Raw genomic sequence first — 4,591 nt, forward strand, 5'->3', positions numbered from 1 at the left:
ATCTGATGGTGTTTTGGATTTCTTCAGGATCTGTTGTTATGTCTCCCTTTTCATTTCTGATTTTCTTAATTAGGATGTTGTCCCTGTGCCCTCTAGTGAGTCTAGCTAAGGGCTTATTTATCTTGTTGATTTTCTCAAATAACCACCTCCTTCTTTGGTTAATTCTTTGAATACTTCTCCTTGTTTCTACTTGGTTGATTCTCAAATCCTGTTTATCTCAGTGTGCATTCAAGAGATTCTGTTACACCAGCTCTGCTAGAGCANTCCAGCACACTCAGAATCATGTTGTGTTCCTCCACTGTCATTAAAATGTTCAACATAAGATAACGCTGTTCTACAGCCTGCTCTATACCAGTCTCATCAGGAGAGAGCTGGTCTCACAGGAGTGCTCTCGCTCTCAGTCTCAGAAATGAAATTGTCACATTATCTACAATAACTATCTAAAGGGAGACCTGTCAGGGATACAAAGGGCACAGGAACAGTGGAGAAGATGGGACAGGATTATTCTAGTCACCAAATGCACCAAGACCTATGTCTGTTCCACAGTCCANTGTACACAGGTTCCACCAGGAGAGAGTTGGTCTCCTAGGAGTGCTGACACAGAGTTGCAGGANCACAAGAGGGAGAAGCTCAAGCCAGAGACAGCAAGAACAACTAACATAAGAGATCATCAGATTGTGAAAGGCAAGCAAAAGAACATTAAGAATTGGCAATAAAGCTGTTCCTCAACTTATTCCAGCCATTTCCTAATTCAATCACAGGGATNCCCAATTTCAGTCCATTGGTTGGATGTAAATATTTGCATCTCTCATAGTCAAGTGCTTGTTGGGCACCATGGAAGACAGCTATGCTAGAGATTTTAAAATCATTTCTAGAGTTAACAATTAAATTGGTTTTAACTTGTTTTAGTCACTGTTATGAGATTCTTATTCTACTATAATTATTAAAGTCTCAATTAGCTATGACCCTAGAGATTTCTCAGAGCCAGCAACCAGGCAACATACACTAGCTCTTTTTTGGACCCAGACACATACAGCCAAGGACTACCTGGTCTTGTATCAGTGAGAGAAGATATGCCTAACCCTTGAGAAATGAGTCCCTAGGGAGTAGGGAAGCCTAGTTGGGACATGTGGAGTGGAGGTTATTGGGGAAAATTAGGGGATGCAATGGGTGGGTGGGTGGGTGGAGTTAGGTGGGATAGACAGGGAGGTAGGTATTTTCTCTTGGATACAGTGAGCAGGAGACAATGTCGAGGACCTGATGGAGGGTGTGCCAGGAAGGGAATATGATGGGTCTGTAAAAAAATGATTAAAGATAAATATTAAAAATCCAAGTATCTACTTGGATATTCTTCTATGTAGAACACCACCACTGAATAATCATTAAGAATGTTAGTGTTTAGGGAAGCCATTTTTTCTTTTATGTGAGAAGTTGAATAAACTCTATTGACATAAAAACAAATGGATGTTTCATTTAAATCATATATAATTTATAAATATAATTTGAAAGTCCCTTAAGCAACATATTTGCCATTAAACATAAAAAAAAGATTAAAGAAAAAGGCAAAACCCATCCCATTACCTTCCATTCATTTACCGGTGAATGTTTAATATGTAACATCTTATCTTCTGCCACATGTACCAGTCCTTGTATTAGCTANTAAATGTTATTGTGGTTGAATTTATGAAGTCATCTTTAGTCTTTAATATGTGAGGGTTATTGCAGTTAGTATTAATAGAAGATCAAGAAGAGTTTGTGATCTGATTTTCAGTGAACAACCTTGTAATTAGACAGTAATTTTCAAAGAGATGTCCATCCTGTTCTTTCTCAACTCTGTCTCTCTGTCTCTATTTATGTCTCTCTCAATCTTGTTCTCATTCTCTCTCTCACCCCTACTTCCATCTGTCCAGTTTTATCCCTCATTCCCATTTTCTCTCTGTATATATTGGCCCTCAGTGTNGTATTTAAGTCATACAATATTACACTTGTCCTGATGTGATTAGAGTTTCTTACACCAACATGAAAANTTCAAACCATTTCATAAACTGAACAGAATGCACTGGTGGCCATGGAGGCTGAGTACTCAGTGCAANGATTTTCTGTGTTCAGGAAAATTCAAAGTCTGCATGAGACATGGCATAACAAGTTATTCTATGTATTTGGCACTGATATCTTGATTGTGATATTGCCTGTCCTGATAGGTATCTTTATAAACCAATTTTAAAGCAATCTGAGATGGTCACAGTCTTTGCATGTATGCATACATACATACAAATTTTACTTGTATTAAAAATGTGGTCAAAACTGTGTGTATTTTAGTGTGTTGATGCATGTAGTGTTCTGTGTGTGTGTATACATCTTGTTATGTCATATATACATATATATATATATATATATATATATATATATATATATATATATATATATATATATATATATATATATATATATATATATATATATATATATATATATATATATATATATATATACCAATTTTGAATTCAGAAGAAGTTGTTTGATAACCAAGGATATCAGTACAATAGGATTTAATGTGTTCTATGTGAGTCCTGGAAATAGTAGTCAATTCTTTAAGAACTGAGTTCCTGGCCCAGGGAGTCTCTGGCCACCCAAAATGACCCACACAGATTTCCCCACGGGATCCTAAGACCTCTTGTGAGTGGAACACAGCGTCTGCTCCAATCCAATCATGCAGGACCTGAGACTGCATTAATTAAGGAAGCAAATAACCAGGATGTGAGGAGCCGCCCTTGCAATCGCCATTACAAGATGGCACTGATATCTCATGTTCTGACTAGTAAACAAGTAGTTTGTGCATGTACTGGGGTAATTTTCCATGCCTTGTGCCCTGCCTGTCCCGTGGTATCATCTGGGCTGATAGTGAGCAACCAGTCAGGGTGAAACACGTCTCCAACCGCTCTTTGTGGGTTATAAAAGGACTGAGTTTCCTGTATTCGAGTTCTTCATGATAAGTAAGCAATAAAGCTTTGCCGTAGAAGGATCCGGTTGTCCGAGTGTGTTTTGCTGGCGAAACATTACAAGGACATAGTGGCGCAGATACCCGGGACTATATCATCACCAAGCGCCAATAGGAGTCCCCTCATTTCACAAGGGGTGGGTTCAGAACTAAGGGACAATGCAGCTCTGCAAGGTATGGCCTTGAANTTTCTCCAGCGTTAGAAGCCTTTCTGTTCCTTTTCACAGGGCTCGTTCTTTTCTTTAGATTGAGTACAGTTTCCACAGGAGGGATTGCTAACTAGTGTTCAGANGAGGTCAGGCAAGGTTAGAAAAAAGGCAAGAAGATAGCATGGGAGCCTCCCACTCTGTAGTGACTGCCTTACAGTAGGTCCTGAGGCAGCATGGCTTGAAAATCTCCACCAAGTCACTAGAAGGCTTTGTAAAAGAGATAGATCACATAGCACCGTGGTTTGCATGCTCAGGGTCCTTAACTATCCCCTCTTGGGAGAAACTCAGGGGAGATTTAGTTAGGGAGAAGGAGAATGGCAAACTTAAAGCAGGAACCATGCCATTGAGGAAGCTCATTAGATCCTGCTTAAAGAATGAGGAATGTCAACAAGTAGTTAAGGCAGGGCAGAAAATTCTGGACAAAGTTCAAGAAAGCCTATCAGAGTTAGAGCGGGGAGAGAGAGTTGGAGCAAAGAGGAAATATGGTGCACCAAATAAGCATACAGGCCTTTCCACGGGTCTCGAACCCGAGGAAAAGATTATGTCAGGGAAGAATACCTGGGGAGAGATAAGAAGAAAGGGGGAGAAAAAACAAAAGAAAAAAGCTCAATCAGCCGAGGTCCCTAGAAGAGGGAGACTATACCCGCCACTAGATGAGTTTAAGGAGCTAGCTCTTACCAGCTCAGAATCAGATGAAGAACTTGAGGAAACAGACTCGGAGGAGGAAAAAGCTTGTTATGAGAGAGAAAAGTACCAGCCAGATAAAATTTGAGCTAATCAGTCAAGAAAAAAGCCAAAATCGGCTGGGGAAGGCCAGTTTGCTGCTTGGCCTCAAGGTCATAGTGCACCCTCACCCTATGCGGAGCCCCCACCCTGCGTAGTGCATCAGCCATGCACAGAGAAGCAGTGCGCAGACTTGTTCATTCCAAAAGAAGATCAAAGGAAGATGCAACAGGCACTTCCGGTCTTTGAAGGAGCCGAGGGTGGGTGTGTTCACACTCAGGTAGAGTATACTCAGATTAAGGAGCTTGCCGAGTCTGTCCATAACTATGGAGTCAGTGCCAATTTCACTGTAGCACAAGTCAAAAGGCTTGCGGCCTTGGCAATGACTCCCGGGGACTGGACAATGGTGATAAAAGTTGTGGCTCCAAATATGGGAATGTATCTTGAATGGAAAGCACTGTGGCAAGATTTCTGCCAGATGCAAGCAAGGGCTAATGCTACCATGGAGTGAAAAAAGGAGAAAAGAGATAAACAAAAGATAATATAAATATAAAGATACAAAGGATAATATAAATTAAGTCAATTTATCCTCCTCTCGAGGACTTTGACTAAAGAGGCAGCCTTCATTAAAGGCTTAAAGATAGCTCTCAGGGTCACTGTG

The 4,591-nt window shown here is 40.4% G+C and overlaps 1 pseudogene; it reads left to right on the forward strand.

Moving 5' to 3' along the window:
• The first annotated feature begins 3,544 nt into the window (after window positions 1-3,544).
• LOC110288672 lies at window positions 3,545-4,441 on the forward strand (annotated as a pseudogene).
• Window positions 4,442-4,591: the final 150 nt, after the last annotated feature.

The sequence above is a fragment of the Mus caroli genome, unplaced genomic scaffold (assembly GCF_900094665.2).
Source record: "Mus caroli unplaced genomic scaffold, CAROLI_EIJ_v1.1 scaffold_22501_1, whole genome shotgun sequence".
Taxonomy (NCBI): Eukaryota; Metazoa; Chordata; class Mammalia; order Rodentia; family Muridae; genus Mus; species Mus caroli.